At 41.2% G+C, this 18,481-nt stretch overlaps 9 non-coding genes across 9 annotated transcripts; all 9 read right to left on the bottom strand.

Annotated features, from left to right (window-relative positions):
- Positions 1 to 1,597: 1,597 nt before the first annotated feature.
- On the bottom strand, positions 1,598 to 1,679 carry trnal-aag. The gene has a single exon. It is a non-coding gene; the product is annotated as a tRNA-Leu (tRNA).
- Positions 1,680 to 3,510: 1,831 nt separating this feature from the next.
- Positions 3,511 to 3,592, bottom strand: trnal-aag. Its single transcript has one exon. It is a non-coding gene; the product is annotated as a tRNA-Leu (tRNA).
- A 1,852-nt stretch (positions 3,593 to 5,444) lies between these two features.
- Positions 5,445 to 5,526, bottom strand: trnal-aag. The gene has a single exon. It is a non-coding gene; the product is annotated as a tRNA-Leu (tRNA).
- A 1,806-nt stretch (positions 5,527 to 7,332) lies between these two features.
- trnal-aag lies at positions 7,333 to 7,414 on the bottom strand. The gene has a single exon. It is a non-coding gene; the product is annotated as a tRNA-Leu (tRNA).
- A 1,819-nt stretch (positions 7,415 to 9,233) lies between these two features.
- Positions 9,234 to 9,315, bottom strand: trnal-aag. The gene has a single exon. It is a non-coding gene; the product is annotated as a tRNA-Leu (tRNA).
- A 1,847-nt stretch (positions 9,316 to 11,162) lies between these two features.
- On the bottom strand, positions 11,163 to 11,244 carry trnal-aag. Its single transcript has one exon. It is a non-coding gene; the product is annotated as a tRNA-Leu (tRNA).
- Positions 11,245 to 13,086: 1,842 nt separating this feature from the next.
- Positions 13,087 to 13,168, bottom strand: trnal-aag. Its single transcript has one exon. It is a non-coding gene; the product is annotated as a tRNA-Leu (tRNA).
- Positions 13,169 to 15,044: 1,876 nt separating this feature from the next.
- trnal-aag lies at positions 15,045 to 15,126 on the bottom strand. Its single transcript has one exon. It is a non-coding gene; the product is annotated as a tRNA-Leu (tRNA).
- A 1,883-nt stretch (positions 15,127 to 17,009) lies between these two features.
- Positions 17,010 to 17,091, bottom strand: trnal-aag. The gene has a single exon. It is a non-coding gene; the product is annotated as a tRNA-Leu (tRNA).
- Between the last annotated feature and the right edge of the window lie 1,390 nt (positions 17,092 to 18,481).

Below are 18,481 nucleotides of genomic sequence, written 5' to 3'. Positions count from 1 at the left end.
AGCACCGGTTTCCCATGACACCGGTTTCCCATTGCACAGCTGGTAACGTACAAATACTTGGGTGTCATCCTCGACAAGAAACTGGACTGGAAGGGCAATTTAGAAGCTGTGTACAGGAAGGGGATTAGTAGAGCTTACTTTTTGAGGAAGCTCAGTTCCTTTAATGTGTGCAGCAAGACGCTGATAATGTTCTACCAGTCTGATGTTGCGAGTCATATCTTCTTTGCAGTTGTGTGTTGGGGAGGTAGCATCAGAGGACGAGAGACAAACAAGCTCAACAAACTGATCAAGAAGGCTGGCTTAGTCCTTGGCTGCACTCTGGACAGTTTTGACTTTGTGGTTAAAATGAGGACAGACGACAAACTCAAGGCTATCCTCGATAATACTTCAAAACCTGTCCATAATCTACTGGCTAGACAGCAGAGCACTTTTCGTCACAGACTCAATCAGCTCCACTATAGTAAGGAGCAGTACAGGAGATCATTCGTACCAACTGCGATGACACTGTACAATTGTTATTTTTGTGTAAGAATGCTACTGAGTGGTATTGAGTGCTAGAATTGTACTTCTTATTATTATTATAATTAATATCCAGTCTTTTGTCATTTTTATTCTGTATTCACTGCACACCTAAGTGAATGTTGTAATGCACTGTCACTTTACCTGGTATACTGTAAACAGTGAAAGATCGGAAGGATCGAACACCTTACCATTCGTAGACTTGCACAAGTCATATCCAATATATGTTGTTTCTTATTCTTTTACATTCTTATTGTTATATATTGTATATATATATATATATATATATATATATAATATTTCTCTTTTTTGTGCTACTTCAATGTTTCAATTTCCCTCTGGGATTAAATATAGTGATTATCTATCTATCTATCTATCTGTCTATCTGTCTGTCTGCCTACCTACATACTGTGGCCAAACTACTTTGCTCAAAAGGTAGGTTCTGTCACCACTTTCTCTTCTTTGTTCATCTCTCCACCTCTTTCATTTGAAGAATCCCTAACTTTTGTCAGAGAGCTTTTCAATAACATCTTTTCTCCAAACAGCGGTATCCTTGGGAGTCCTAACAGTTCCAACAACTTAGCATCAGTGTATGTCATAAGTCCATGGCCTATTTATGTATGATGAACTGAAAAAGTTGAAGAATCCAGAACTTTTATCAGCTGGGTTTGGACAAAGTGCTCTTTGCAAATGCTGCCATTGCAGCAAGCATTTCATGGCAGTGTATGAGGCCACATTTGATTGGTAAAACCAAAGTCTTTCCAAGCGCTCGGGCATCGACAGCAGCATTCGGGGTTGCTTCATCAACCTCGATTGGGACAAGGAATCTTTCGAGAGACACTGTAGACAAGGTTCATGACTAAGCACTGGTCTTTTTAAAACATAAAGTGGCAGCAGTGGGATTTGAACCAAGTCTTAGACCACCTTAGACCTTGTTAGACAAGAATCTTGGCATGCCTCTCGGCGACTGTCATGTGAGTGCCTCCTATTGAATCTTCCCATATATGTGCCAACATTTTTGCTCAAAATAACTGTGCGTGCAATTGCTTCAGTGGATTCTCAAAAGTACAGTGCTTCCTGGCAGCGGTGGGATTCGAACCCACGCCCCCGAAAGGACTGGAGCCTTAATCCAGCGCCTTGGACCGCTCGGCCACACTACCTGATTTCGCCTTTTGTGACACTGGTTACCCAAGAAAGGGCTTGGCAGAGTACTTTTCCCAACACCTAGCACCAGTTTCCAATTGTTGCTTGTCCCACTGGTTGCTTGTTAGAGCAGCAAAGATAATAAAAGTTGCAGTACCGTGGCCCCCAAGTTAGGACCACTGTTGTTGAATGATGGACAGTTTTTTCCACTCTACTAGAGGTATTTTCTTTTGTGCACCTTTCTCAGCACCGGTTTCCCATGACACCGGTTTCCCATTGCACAGCTGGTAACGTACAAATACTTGGGTGTCATCCTCGACAAGAAACTGGACTGGAAGGGCAATTTAGAAGCTGTGTACAGGAAGGGGATTAGTAGAGCTTACTTTTTGAGGAAGCTCAGTTCCTTTAATGTGTGCAGCAAGACGCTGATAATGTTCTACCAGTCTGATGTTGCGAGTCATATCTTCTTTGCAGTTGTGTGTTGGGGAGGTAGCATCAGAGGACGAGAGACAAACAAGCTCAACAAACTGATCAAGAAGGCTGGCTTAGTCCTTGGCTGCACTCTGGACAGTTTTGACTTTGTGGTTAAAATGAGGACAGACGACAAACTCAAGGCTATCCTCGATAATACTTCAAAACCTGTCCATAATCTACTGGCTAGACAGCAGAGCACTTTTCGTCACAGACTCAATCAGCTCCACTATAGTAAGGAGCAGTACAGGAGATCATTCGTACCAACTGCGATGACACTGTACAATTGTTATTTTTGTGTAAGAATGCTACTGAGTGGTATTGAGTGCTAGAATTGTACTTCTTATTATTATTATAATTAATATCCAGTCTTTTGTCATTTTTATTCTGTATTCACTGCACACCTAAGTGAATGTTGTAATGCACTGTCACTTTACCTGGTATACTGTAAACAGTGAAAGATCGGAAGGATCGAACACCTTACCATTCGTAGACTTGCACAAGTCATATCCAATATATGTTGTTTCTTATTCTTTTACATTCTTATTGTTATATATTGTATATATATATATATAATATTTCTCTTTTTTGTGCTACTTCAATGTTTCAATTTCCCTCTGGGATTAAATATAGTGATTATCTATCTATCTATCTATCTATCTATCTATCTGTCTGTCTGTCTATCTGTCTGTCTGCCTACCTACATACTGTGGCCAAACTACTTTGCTCAAAAGGTAGGTTCTGTCACCACTTTCTCTTCTTTGTTCATCTCTCCACCTCTTTCATTTGAAGAATCCCTAACTTTTGTCAGAGAGCTTTTCAATAACATCTTTTCTCCAAACAGCGGTATCCTTGGAAGTCCTAACAGTTCCAACAACTTAGCATCAGTGTATGTCATAAGTCCATGGCCTATTTATGTATGATGAACTGAAAAAGTTGAAGAATCCAGAACTTTTATCAGCTGGGTTTGGACAAAGTGCTCTTTGCAAATGCTGCCATTGCAGCAAGCATTTCATGGCAGTGTATGAGGCCACATTTGATTGGTAAAACCAAAGTCTTTCCAAGCGCTCGGGCATCGACAGCAGCATTCGGGGTTGCTTCATCAACCTCGATTGGGACAAGGAATCTTTCGAGAGACACTGTAGACAAGGTTCATGACTAAGCACTGGTCTTTTTAAAACATGAAGTGGCAGCAGTGGGATTTGAACCAAGTCTTAGACCACCTTAGACCTTGTTAGACAAGAATCTTGGCATGCCTCTCGGCGACTGTCATGTGAGTGCCTCCTATTGAATCTTCCCATATATGTGCCAACATTTTTGCTCAAAATAACTGTGCGTGCAATTGCTTCAGTGGATTCTCAAAAGTACAGTGCTTCCTGGCAGCGGTGGGATTCGAACCCACGCCCCCGAAAGGACTGGAGCCTTAATCCAGCGCCTTGGACCGCTCGGCCACACTACCTGATTTCGCCTTTTGTGACACTGGTTTCCCAAGAAAGGGCTTGGCAGAGTACTTTTCCCAACACCTAGCACCAGTTTCCAATTGTTGCTTGTCCCACTGGTTGCTTGTTAGAGCAGCAAAGATAATAAAAGTTGCAGTACCGTGGCCCCCAAGTTAGGACCACTGTTGTTGAATGATGGACAGTTTTTTCCACTCTACTAGAGGTATTTTCTTTTGTGCACCTTTCTCAGCACTGGTTTCCCATGATACCGGTTTCCCATTGCACAGGTGGTAACGTACAAATACTTGGGTGTCATCCTCGACAAGAAACTGGACTGGAAGGGCAATTTAGAAGCTGTGTACAGGAAGGGGATTAGTAGAGCTTACTTTTTGAGGAAGCTCAGTTCCTTTAATGTGTGCAGCAAGACGCTGATAATGTTCTACCAGTCTGATGTTGCGAGTCATATCTTCTTTGCAGTTGTGTGTTGGGGAGGTAGCATCAGAGGACGAGAGACAAACAAGCTCAACAAACTGATCAAGAAGGCTGGCTTAGTCCTTGGCTGCACTCTGGACAGTTTTGACTTTGTGGTTAAAATGAGGACAGACGACAAACTCAAGGCTATCCTCGATAATACTTCAAAACCTGTCCATAATCTACTGGCTAGACAGCAGAGCACTTTTCGTCACAGACTCAATCAGCTCCACTATAGTAAGGAGCAGTACAGGAGATCATTCGTACCAACTGCGATGACACTGTACAATTGTTATTTTTGTGTAAGGATGCTACTGAGTGGTATTGAGTGCTAGAATTGTACTTCTTATTATTATTATAATTAATATCCAGTCTTTTGTCATTTTTATTCTGTATTCACTGCACACCTAAGTGAATGTTGTAATGCACTGTCACTTTACCTGGTATACTGTAAACAGTGAAAGATCGGAAGGATCGAACACCTTACCATTCGTAGACTTGCACAAGTCATATCCAATATATGTTGTTTCTTATTCTTTTACATTCTTATTGTTATATATTGTATATATATATATATATAATATTTCTCTTTTTGTGCTACTTCAATGTTTCAATTTCCCTCTGGGATTAAATATAGTGATTATCTATCTATCTATCTATCTATCTATCTATCTATCTATCTATCTATCTATCTGTCTGTCTGTCTATCTGTCTGTCTGCCTACCTACATACTGTGGCCAAACTACTTTGCTCAAAAGGTAGGTTCTGTCACCACTTTCTCTTCTTTGTTCATCTCTCCACCTCTTTCATTTGAAGAATCCCTAACTTTTGTCAGAGAGCTTTTCAATAACATCTTTTCTCCAAACAGCGGTATCCTTGGAAGTCCTAACAGTTCCAACAACTTAGCATCAGTGTATGTCATAAGTCCATGGCCTATTTATGTATGATGAACTGAAAAAGTTGAAGAATCCAGAACTTTTATCAGCTGGGTTTGGACAAAGTGCTCTTTGCAAATGCTGCCATTGCAGCAAGCATTTCATGGCAGTGTATGAGGCCACATTTGATTGGTAAAACCAAACTCTTTCCAAGCGCTCGGGCATCGACAGCAGCATTCGGGGTTGCTTCATCAACCTCGATTGGGACAAGGAATCTTTCGAGAGACACTGTAGACAAGGTTCATGACTAAGCACTGGTCTTTTTAAAACATGAAGTGGCAGCAGTGGGATTTGAACCAAGTCTTAGACCACCTTAGACCTTGTTAGACAAGAATCTTGGCATGCCTCTCGGCGACTGTCATGTGAGTGCCTCCTATTGAATCTTCCCATATATGTGCCAACATTTTTGCTCAAAATAACTGTGCGTGCAATTGCTTCAGTGGATTCTCAAAAGTACAGTGCTTCCTGGCAGCGGTGGGATTCGAACCCACGCCCCCGAAAGGACTGGAGCCTTAATCCAGCGCCTTGGACCGCTCGGCCACACTACCTGATTTCGCCTTTTGTGACACTGGTTTCCCAAGAAAGGGCTTGGCAGAGTACTTTTCCCAACACCTAGCACCAGTTTCCAATTGTTGCTTGTCCCACTGGTTGCTTGTTAGAGCAGCAAAGATAATAAAAGTTGCAGTACCGTGGCCCCCAAGTTAGGACCACTGTTGTTGAATGATGGACAGTTTTTTCCACTCTACTAGAGGTATTTTCTTTTGTGCACCTTTCTCAGCACCGGTTTCCCATGACACCGGTTTCCCATTGCACAGGTGGTAACGTACAAATACTTGGGTGTCATCCTCGACAAGAAACTGGACTGGAAGGGCAATTTAGAAGCTGTGTACAGGAAGGGGATTAGTAGAGCTTACTTTTTGAGGAAGCTCAGTTCCTTTAATGTGTGCAGCAAGACGCTGATAATGTTCTACCAGTCTGATGTTGCGAGTCATATCTTCTTTGCAGTTGTGTGTTGGGGAGGTAGCATCAGAGGACAAGAGACAAACAAGCTCAACAAACTGATCAAGAAGGCTGGCTTAGTCCTTGGCTGCACTCTGGACAGTTTTGACTTTGTGGTTAAAATGAGGACAGACGACAAACTCAAGGCTATCCTCGATAATACTTCAAAACCTGTCCATAATCTACTGGCTAGACAGCAGAGCACTTTTCGTCACAGACTCAATCAGCTCCACTATAGTAAGGAGCAGTACAGGAGATCATTCGTACCAACTGCGATGACACTGTACAATTGTTATTTTTGTGTAAGGATGCTACTGAGTGGTATTGAGTGCTAGAATTGTACTTCTTATTATTATTATAATTAATATCCAGTCTTTTGTCATTTTTATTCTGTATTCACTGCACACCTAAGTGAATGTTGTAATGCACTGTCACTTTACCTGGTATACTGTAAACAGTGAAAGATCGGAAGGATCGAACACCTTACCATTCGTAGACTTGCACAAGTCATATCCAATATATGTTGTTTCTTATTCTTTTACATTCTTATTGTTATATATTGTATATATATATATATAATATTTCTCTTTTTTGTGCTACTTCAATGTTTCAATTTCCCTCTGGGATTAAATATAGTGATTATCTATCTATCTATCTATCTATCTGTCTGTCTGCCTACCTACATACTGTGGCCAAACTACTTTGCTCAAAAGGTAGGTTCTGTCACCACTTTCTCTTCTTTGTTCATCTCTCCACCTCTTTCATTTGAAGAATCCCTAACTTTTGTCAGAGAGCTTTTCAACAACATCTTTTCTCCAAACAGCGGTATCCTGGGAGTCCTAACAGTTCCAACAACTTAGCATCAGTGTATGTCATAAGTCCATGGCCTATTTGTGTATGATGAACTGAAAAAGTTGAAGAATCCAGAACTTTTATCAGCTGGGTTTGGACAAAGTGCTCTTTGCAAATGCTGCCATTGCAGCAAGCATTTCATGGCAGTGTATGAGGCCACATTTGATTGGTAAAACCAAAGTCTTTCCAAGCGCTCGGGCATCGACAGCAGCATTCGGGGTTGCTTCATCAACCTCGATTGGGACAAGGAATCTTTCGAGAGACACTGTAGACAAGGTTCATGACTAAGCACTGGTCTTTTTAAAACATGAAGTGGCAGCAGTGGGATTTGAACCAAGTCTTAGACCACCTTAGACCTTGTTAGACAAGAATCTTGGCATGCCTCTCGGCGACTGTCATGTGAGTGCCTCCTATTGAATCTTCCCATATATGTGCCAACATTTTTGCTCAAAATAACTGTGCGTGCAATTGCTTCAGTGGATTCTCAAAAGTACAGTGCTTCCTGGCAGCGGTGGGATTCGAACCCACGCCCCCGAAAGGACTGGAGCCTTAATCCAGCGCCTTGGACCGCTCGGCCACACTACCTGATTTCGCCTTTTGTGACACTGGTTACCCAAGAAAGGGCTTGGCAGAGTACTTTTCCCAACACCTAGCACCAGTTTCCAATTGTTGCTTGTCCCACTGGTTGCTTGTTAGAGCAGCAAAGATAATAAAAGTTGCAGTACCGTGGCCCCCAAGTTAGGACCACTGTTGTTGAATGATGGACAGTTTTTTCCACTCTACTAGAGGTATTTTCTTTTGTGCACCTTTCTCAGCACCGGTTTCCCATGACACCGGTTTCCCATTGCACAGCTGGTAACGTACAAATACTTGGGTGTCATCCTCGACAAGAAACTGGACTGGAAGGGCAATTTAGAAGCTGTGTACAGGAAGGGGATTAGTAGAGCTTACTTTTTGAGGAAGCTCAGTTCCTTTAATGTGTGCAGCAAGACGCTGATAATGTTCTACCAGTCTGATGTTGCGAGTCATATCTTCTTTGCAGTTGTGTGTTGGGGAGGTAGCATCAGAGGACGAGAGACAAACAAGCTCAACAAACTGATCAAGAAGGCTGGCTTAGTCCTTGGCTGCACTCTGGACAGTTTTGACTTTGTGGTTAAAATGAGGACAGACGACAAACTCAAGGCTATCCTCGATAATACTTCAAAACCTGTCCATAATCTACTGGCTAGACAGCAGAGCACTTTTCGTCACAGACTCAATCAGCTCCACTATAGTAAGGAGCAGTACAGGAGATCATTCGTACCAACTGCGATGACACTGTACAATTGTTATTTTTGTGTAAGAATGCTACTGAGTGGTATTGAGTGCTAGAATTGTACTTATTATTATTATTATAATTAATATCCAGTCTTTTGTCATTTTTATTCTGTATTCACTGCACACCTAAGTGAATGTTGTAATGCACTGTCACTTTACCTGGTATACTGTAAACAGTGAAAGATCGGAAGGATCGAACACCTTACCATTCGTAGACTTGCACAAGTCATATACAATATATGTTGTTTCTTATTCTTTTACATTCTTATTGTTATATATTGTATATATATATATATATATAATATTTCTCTTTTTTGTGCTACTTCAATGTTTCAATTTCCCTCTGGGATTAAATATAGTGATTATCTATCTATCTATCTATCTATCTATCTATCTGTCTGTCTGCCTACCTACATACTGTGGCCAAACTACTTTGCTCAAAAGGTAGGTTCTGTCACCACTTTCTCTTCTTTGTTCATCTCTCCACCTCTTTCATTTGAAGAATCCCTAACTTTTGTCAGAGAGCTTTTCAATAACATCTTTTCTCCAAACAGCGGTATCCTTGGGAGTCCTAACAGTTCCAACAACTTAGCATCAGTGTATGTCATAAGTCCATGGCCTATTTATGTATGATGAACTGAAAAAGTTGAAGAATCCAGAACTTTTATCAGCTGGGTTTGGACAAAGTGCTCTTTGCAAATGCTGCCATTGCAGCAAGCATTTCATGGCAGTGTATGAGGCCACATTTGATTGGTAAAACCAAAGTCTTTCCAAGCGCTCGGGCATCGACAGCAGCATTCGGGGTTGCTTCATCAACCTCGATTGGGACAAGGAATCTTTCGAGAGACACTGTAGACAAGGTTCATGACTAAGCACTGGTCTTTTTAAAACATGAAGTGGCAGCAGTGGGATTTGAACCAAGTCTTAGACCACCTTAGACCTTGTTAGACAAGAATCTTGGCATGCCTCTCGGCGACTGTCATGTGAGTGCCTCCTATTGAATCTTCCCATATATGTGCCAACATTTTTGCTCAAAATAACTGTGCGTGCAATTGCTTCAGTGGATTCTCAAAAGTACAGTGCTTCCTGGCAGCGGTGGGATTCGAACCCACGCCCCCGAAAGGACTGGAGCCTTAATCCAGCGCCTTGGACCGCTCGGCCACACTACCTGATTTCGCCTTTTGTGACACTGGTTTCCCAAGAAAGGGCTTGGCAGAGTACTTTTCCCAACACCTAGCACCAGTTTCCAATTGTTGCTTGTCCCACTGGTTGCTTGTTAGAGCAGCAAAGATAATAAAAGTTGCAGTACCGTGGCCCCCAAGTTAGGACCACTGTTGTTGAATGATGGACAGTTTTTTCCACTCTACTAGAGGTATTTTCTTTTGTGCACCTTTCTCAGCACCGGTTTCCCATGACACCGGTTTCCCATTGCACAGGTGGTAACGTACAAATACTTGGGTGTCATCCTCGACAAGAAACTGGACTGGAAGGGCAATTTAGAAGCTGTGTACAGGAAGGGGATTAGTAGAGCTTACTTTTTGAGGAAGCTCAGTTCCTTTAATGTGTGCAGCAAGACGCTGATAATGTTCTACCAGTCTGATGTTGCGAGTCATATCTTCTTTGCAGTTGTGTGTTGGGGAGGTAGCATCAGAGGACAAGAGACAAACAAGCTCAACAAACTGATCAAGAAGGCTGGCTTAGTCCTTGGCTGCACTCTGGACAGTTTTGACTTTGTGGTTAAAATGAGGACAGACGACAAACTCAAGGCTATCCTCGATAATACTTCAAAACCTGTCCATAATCTACTGGCTAGACAGCAGAGCACTTTTCGTCACAGACTCAATCAGCTCCACTATAGTAAGGAGCAGTACAGGAGATCATTCGTACCAACTGCGATGACACTGTACAATTGTTATTTTTGTGTAAGAATGCTACTGAGTGGTATTGAGTGCTAGAATTGTACTTATTATTATTATTATAATTAATATCCAGTCTTTTGTCATTTTTATTCTGTATTCACTGCACACCTAAGTGAATGTTGTAATGCACTGTCACTTTACCTGGTATACTGTAAACAGTGAAAGATCGGAAGGATCGAACACCTTACCATTCGTAGACTTGCACAAGTCATATACAATATATGTTGTTTCTTATTCTTTTACATTCTTATTGTTATATATTGTATATATATATATATATATATATATATATATATATATATATATATATATATAATATTTCTCTTTTTTGTGCTACTTCAATGTTTCAATTTCCCTCTGGGATTAAATATAGTGATTATCTATCTATCTATCTATCTATCTATCTGTCTGTCTGCCTACCTACATACTGTGGCCAAACTACTTTGCTCAAAAGGTAGGTTCTGTCACCACTTTCTCTTCTTTGTTCATCTCTCCACCTCTTTCATTTGAAGAATCCCTAACTTTTGTCAGAGAGCTTTTCAATAACATCTTTTCTCCAAACAGCGGTATCCTTGGGAGTCCTAACAGTTCCAACAACTTAGCATCAGTGTATGTCATAAGTCCATGGCCTATTTATGTATGATGAACTGAAAAAGTTGAAGAATCCAGAACTTTTATCAGCTGGGTTTGGACAAAGTGCTCTTTGCAAATGCTGCCATTGCAGCAAGCATTTCATGGCAGTGTATGAGGCCACATTTGATTGGTAAAACCAAAGTCTTTCCAAGCGCTCGGGCATCGACAGCAGCATTCGGGGTTGCTTCATCAACCTCGATTGGGACAAGGAATCTTTCGAGAGACACTGTAGACAAGGTTCATGACTAAGCACTGGTCTTTTTAAAACATGAAGTGGCAGCAGTGGGATTTGAACCAAGTCTTAGACCACCTTAGACCTTGTTAGACAAGAATCTTGGCATGCCTCTCGGCGACTGTCATGTGAGTGCCTCCTATTGAATCTTCCCATATATGTGCCAACATTTTTGCTCAAAATAACTGTGCGTGCAATTGCTTCAGTGGATTCTCAAAAGTACAGTGCTTCCTGGCAGCGGTGGGATTCGAACCCACGCCCCCGAAAGGACTGGAGCCTTAATCCAGCGCCTTGGACCGCTCGGCCACACTACCTGATTTCGCCTTTTGTGACACTGGTTTCCCAAGAAAGGGCTTGGCAGAGTACTTTTCCCAACACCTAGCACCAGTTTCCAATTGTTGCTTGTCCCACTGGTTGCTTGTTAGAGCAGCAAAGATAATAAAAGTTGCAGTACCGTGGCCCCCAAGTTAGGACCACTGTTGTTGAATGATGGACAGTTTTTTCCACTCTACTAGAGGTATTTTCTTTTGTGCACCTTTCTCAGCACCGGTTTCCCATGACACCGGTTTCCCATTGCACAGCTGGTAACGTACAAATACTTGGGTGTCATCCTCGACAAGAAACTGGACTGGAAGGGCAATTTAGAAGCTGTGTACAGGAAGGGGATTAGTAGAGCTTACTTTTTGAGGAAGCTCAGTTCCTTTAATGTGTGCAGCAAGACGCTGATAATGTTCTACCAGTCTGATGTTGCGAGTCATATCTTCTTTGCAGTTGTGTGTTGGGGAGGTAGCATCAGAGGACGAGAGACAAACAAGCTCAACAAACTGATCAAGAAGGCTGGCTTAGTCCTTGGCTGCACTCTGGACAGTTTTGACTTTGTGGTTAAAATGAGGACAGACGACAAACTCAAGGCTATCCTCGATAATACTTCAAAACCTGTCCATAATCTACTGGCTAGACAGCAGAGCACTTTTCGTCACAGACTCAATCAGCTCCACTATAGTAAGGAGCAGTACAGGAGATCATTCGTACCAACTGCGATGACACTGTACAATTGTTATTTTTGTGTAAGGAATGCTACTGAGTGGTATTGAGTGCTAGAATTGTACTTATTATTATTATTATAATTAATATCCAGTCTTTTGTCATTTTTATTCTGTATTCACTGCACACCTAAGTGAATGTTGTAATGCACTGTCACTTTACCTGGTATACTGTAAACAGTGAAAGATCGGAAGGATCGAACACCTTACCATTCGTAGACTTGCACAAGTCATATACAATATATGTTGTTTCTTATTCTTTTACATTCTTATTGTTATATATTGTATATATATATATATATATATATATATATATATATATAATATTTCTCTTTTTTGTGCTACTTCAATGTTTCAATTTCCCTCTGGGATTAAATATAGTGATTATCTATCTATCTATCTATCTATCTATCTGTCTGTCTGTCTGTCTGCCTACCTACATACTGTGGCCAAACTACTTTGCTCAAAAGGTAGGTTCTGTCACCACTTTCTCTTCTTTGTTCATCTCTCCACCTCTTTCATTTGAAGAATCCCTAACTTTTGTCAGAGAGCTTTTCAATAACATCTTTTCTCCAAACAGCGGTATCCTTGGGAGTCCTAACAGTTCCAACAACTTAGCATCAGTGTATGTCATAAGTCCATGGCCTATTTATGTATGATGAACTGAAAAAGTTGAAGAATCCAGAACTTTTATCAGCTGGGTTTGGACAAAGTGCTCTTTGCAAATGCTGCCATTGCAGCAAGCATTTCATGGCAGTGTATGAGGCCACATTTGATTGGTAAAACCAAAGTCTTTCCAAGCGCTCGGGCATCGACAGCAGCATTCGGGGTTGCTTCATCAACCTCGATTGGGACAAGGAATCTTTCGAGAGACACTGTAGACAAGGTTCATGACTAAGCACTGGTCTTTTTAAAACATGAAGTGGCAGCAGTGGGATTTGAACCAAGTCTTAGACCACCTTAGACCTTGTTAGACAAGAATCTTGGCATGCCTCTCGGCGACTGTCATGTGAGTGCCTCCTATTGAATCTTCCCATATATGTGCCAACATTTTTGCTCAAAATAACTGTGCGTGCAATTGCTTCAGTGGATTCTCAAAAGTACAGTGCTTCCTGGCAGCGGTGGGATTCGAACCCACGCCCCCGAAAGGACTGGAGCCTTAATCCAGCGCCTTGGACCGCTCGGCCACACTACCTGATTTCGCCTTTTGTGACACTGGTTTCCCAAGAAAGGGCTTGGCAGAGTACTTTTCCCAACACCTAGCACCAGTTTCCAATTGTTGCTTGTCCCACTGGTTGCTTGTTAGAGCAGCAAAGATAATAAAAGTTGCAGTACCGTGGCCCCCAAGTTAGGACCACTGTTGTTGAATGATGGACAGTTTTTTCCACTCTACTAGAGGTATTTTCTTTTGTGCACCTTTCTCAGCACCGGTTTCCCATGACACCGGTTTCCCATTGCACAGGTGGTAACGTACAAATACTTGGGTGTCATCCTCGACAAGAAACTGGACTGGAAGGGCAATTTAGAAGCTGTGTACAGGAAGGGGATTAGTAGAGCTTACTTTTTGAGGAAGCTCAGTTCCTTTAATGTGTGCAGCAAGACGCTGATAATGTTCTACCAGTCTGATGTTGCGAGTCATATCTTCTTTGCAGTTGTGTGTTGGGGAGGTAGCATCAGAGGACGAGAGACAAACAAGCTCAACAAACTGATCAAGAAGGCTGGCTTAGTCCTTGGCTGCACTCTGGACAGTTTTGACTTTGTGGTTAAAATGAGGACAGACGACAAACTCAAGGCTATCCTCGATAATACTTCAAAACCTGTCCATAATCTTCTGGCTAGACAGCAGAGCACTTTTCGTCACAGACTCAATCAGCTCCACTATAGTAAGGAGCAGTACAGGAGATCATTCGTACCAACTGCGATGACACTGTACAATTGTTATTTTTGTGTAAGGAATGCTACTGAGTGGTATTGAGTGCTAGAATTGTACTTCTTATTATTATTATAATTAATATCCAGTCTTTTGTCATTTTTATTCTGTATTCACTGCACACCTAAGTGAATGTTGTAATGCATCTGTCACTTTACCTGGTATACTGTAAACAGTGAAAGATCAGGAAGGATCGAACACCTTACCATTCGTAGACTTGCACAAGTCATATACAATATATGTTGTTTCTTATTCTTTTACATTCTTATTGTTATATATTGTATATATATATATATATATATATATATATATATATATATATATATATATATATATATATATATATAATATTTCTCTTTTTTGTGCTACTTCAATGTTTCAATTTCCCTCTGGGATTAAATATAGTGATTATCTATCTATCTATCTATCTATCTATCTATCTATCCATCTGTCTGTCTGCCTACCTACATACTGTGGCCAAACTACTTTGCTCAAAAGGTAGGTTCTGTCACCACTTTCTCTTCTTTGTTCATCTCTCCACCTCTTTCATTTGAAGAATCCCTAACTTTTGTCAGAGAGCTTTTCAATAACATCTTTTCTCCAAACAGCGGTATCCTTGGGAGTCCTAACAGTTCCAACAACTTAGCATCAGTGTATGTCATAAGTCCATGGCCTATTTATGTATGATGAACTGAAAAAGTTGAAGAATCCAGAACTTTTATCAGCTGGGTTTGGACAAAGTGCTCTTTGCAAATGCTGCCATTGCAGCAAGCATTTCATGGCAGTGTATGAGGCCACATTTGATTGGTAAAACCAAAGTCTTTCCAAGCGCTCGGGCATCGACAGCAGCATTCGGGGTTGCTTCATCAACCTCGATTGGGACAAGGAATCTTTCGAGAGACACTGTAGACAAGGTTCATGACTAAGCACTGGTCTTTTTAAAACATGAAGTGGCAGCAGTGGGATTTGAACCAAGTCTTAGACCACCTTAGACCTTGTTAGACAAGAATCTTGGCATGCCTCTCGGCGACTGTCATGTGAGTGCCTCCTATTGAATCTTCCCATATATGTGCCAACATTTTTGCTCAAAATAACTGTGCGTGCAATTGCTTCAGTGGATTCTCAAAAGTACAGTGCTTCCTGGCAGCGGTGGGATTCGAACCCACGCCCCCGAAAGGACTGGAGCCTTAATCCAGCGCCTTGGACCGCTCGGCCACACTACCTGATTTCTCCTTTTGTGACACTGGTTACCCAAGAAAGTGCTTGGCAGAGTACTTTTCCCAACACCTAGCACCAGTTTCCAATTGTTGCTTGTCCCACTGGTTGCTTGTTAGAGCAGCAAAGATAATAAAAGTTGCAGTACCGTGGCCCCCAAGTTAGGACCACTGTTGTTGAATGATGGACAGTTTTTTCCACTCTACTAGAGGTATTTTCTTTTGTGCACCTTTCTCAGCACCGGTTTCCCATGACACCGGTTTCCCATTGCACAGGTGGTAATGTACAAATACTTGGGTGTCATCCTCGACAAGAAACTGGACTGGAAGGGCAATTTAGAAGCTGTGTACAGGAAGGGGATTAGTAGAGCTTACTTTTTGAGGAAGCTCAGTTCCTTTAATGTGTGCAGCAAGACGCTGATAATGTTCTACCAGTCTGATGTTGCGAGTCATATCTTCTTTGCAGTTGTGTGTTGGGGAGGTAGCATCAGAGGACGAGAGACAAACAAGCTCAACAAACTGATCAAGAAGGCTGGCTTAGTCCTTGGCTGCACTCTGGACAGTTTTGACTTTGTGGTTAAAATGAGGACAGACGACAAACTCAAGGCTATCCTCGATAATACTTCAAAACCTGTCCATAATCTACTGGCTAGACAGCAGAGCACTTTTCGTCACAGACTCAATCAGCTCCACTATAGTAAGGAGCAGTACAGGAGATCATTCGTACCAACTGCGATGACACTGTACAATTGTTATTTTTCTGTAAGGATGCTACTGAGTGGTATTGAGTGCTAGAATTGTACTTCTTATTATTATTATAATTAATATCCAGTCTTTTGTCATTTTTATTCTGTATTCACTGCACACCTAAGTGAATGTTGTAATGCACTGTCACTTTACCTGGTATACTGTAAACAGTGAAAGATCAGAAGGATCGAACACCTTACCATTCGTAGACTTGCACAAGTCATATACAATATATGTTGTTTCTTATTCTTTTACATTCTTATTGTTATATATTGTATATATATATATATATATATATATATATATATATATATATATATATATATATATATATATATAATATTTCTCTTTTTTGTGCTACTTCAATGTTTCAATTTCCCTCTGGGATTAAATATAGTGATTATCTATCTATCTATCTATCTTTCTATCTATCTATCTATCTATCTATCCATCTGTCTGTCTGCCTACCTACATACTGTGGCCAAACTACTTTGCTCAAAAGGTAGGTTCTGTCACCACTTTCTCTTCTTTGTTCATCTCTCCACCTCTTTCATTTGAAGAATCCCTAACTTTTGTCAGAGAGCTTTTCAATAACATCTTTTCTCCAAACAGCGGTATCCTTGGGAGTCCTAACAGTTCCAACAACTTAGCATCAGTGTATGTCATAAGTCCATGGCCTATTTATGTATGATGAACTGAAAAAGTTGAAGAATCCAGAACTTTTATCAGCTGGGTTTGGACAAAGTGCTCTTTGCAAATGCTGCCATTGCAGCAAGCATTTCATGGCAGTGTATGAGGCCACATTTGATTGGTAAAACCAAAGTCTTTCCAAGCGCTCGGGCATCGACAGCAGCATTCGGGGTTGCTTCATCAACCTCGATTGGGACAAGGAATCTTTCGAGAGACACTGTAGACAAGGTTCATGACTAAGCACTGGTCTTTTTAAAACATGAAGTGGCAGCAGTGGGATTTGAACCAAGTCTTAGACCACCTTAGACCATGTTAGACAAGAATCTTGGCATGCCTCTCGGCGACTGTCATGTGAGTGCCTCCTATTGAATCTTCCCATATATGTGCCAACATTTTTGCTCAAAATAACTGTGCGTGCAATTGCTTCAGTGGATTCTCAAAAGTACAGTGCTTCCTGGCAGCGGTGGGATTCGAACCCACGCCCCCGAAAGGACTGGAGCCTTAATCCAGCGCCTTGGACCGCTCGGCCACACTACCTGATTTCTCCTTCTGTGACACTGGTTACCCAAGAAAGGGCTTGGCAGAGTACTTTTCCCAACACCTAGCACCAGTTTCCAATTGTTGCTTGTCCCACTGGTTGCTTGTTAGAGCAGCAAAGATAATAAAAGTTGCAGTACCGTGGCCCCCAAGTTAGGACCACTGTTGTTGAATGATGGACAGTTTTTTCCACTCTACTAGAGGTATTTTCTTTTGTGCACCTTTCTCAGCACCGGTTTCCCATGACACCGGTTTCCCATTGCACAGGTGGTAACGTACAAATACTTGGGTGTCATCCTCGACAAGAAACTGGACTGGAAGGGCAATTTAGAAGCTGTGTACAGGAAGGGGATTAGTAGAGCTTACTTTTTGAGGAAGCTCAGTTCCTTTAATGTGTGCAGCAAGACGCTGATAATGTTCTACCAGTCTGATGTTGCGAGTCATATCTTCTTTGCAGTTGTGTGTTGGGGAGGTAGCATCAGAGGACGAGAGACAAACAAGCTCAACAAACTGATCAAGAAGGCTGGCTTAGTCCTTGGCTGCACTCTGGACAGTTTTGACTTTGTGGTTAAAATGAGGACAGACGACAAACTCAAGGCTATCCTCGATAATACTTCAAAACCTGTCCATAATCTACTGGCTAGACAGCAGAGCACTTTTCGTCTCAGACTCAATCAGCTCCACTATAGTAAGGAGCAGTACAGGAGATCATTCGTACCAACTGCGATGACACTGTACAATTGTTATTTTTGTGTAAGGATGCTACTGAGTGGTATTGAGTGCTAGAATTGTACTTATTATTATTATTATAATTAATATCCAGTCTTTTGTCATTTTTATTCTGTATTCACTGCACACCTAAGTGAATGTTGTAATGCTCTGTCACTTTACCTGGTATACTGTAAACAGTGAAAGATCAGAAGGATCGAACACCTTACCATTCGTAGACTTGCACAAGTCATATACAATATATGTTGTTTCTTATTCTTTTACATTCTTATTGTTATATATTGTATATATATATATATATATATATATATATATATATATATATATATATATATATATATATGTAATATTTCTCTTTTTTGTGCTACTTCAATGTTTCAATTTCCCTCTGGGATTAAATATAGTGATTATCTATCTATCTATCTATCTGTCTATCTGTCTGTCTGTCTGCCTACCTACATACTGTGGCCAAACTACTTTGCTCAAAAGGTAGGTTCTGTCACCACTTTCTCTTCTTTGTTCATCTCTCCACCTCTTTCATTTGAAGAATCCCTAACTTTTGTCAGAGAGCTTTTCAATAACATCTTTTCTCCAAACAGCGGTATCCTTGGGAGTCCTAACAGTTCCAACAACTTAGCATCAGTGTATGTCATAAGTCCAT

Source organism: Electrophorus electricus, chromosome 14 (genome assembly GCF_013358815.1).
Source record: "Electrophorus electricus isolate fEleEle1 chromosome 14, fEleEle1.pri, whole genome shotgun sequence".
Lineage (NCBI taxonomy): Eukaryota > Metazoa > Chordata > Actinopteri > Gymnotiformes > Gymnotidae > Electrophorus > Electrophorus electricus.
This window is presented reverse-complemented; position numbering and strand designations above follow the sequence as displayed.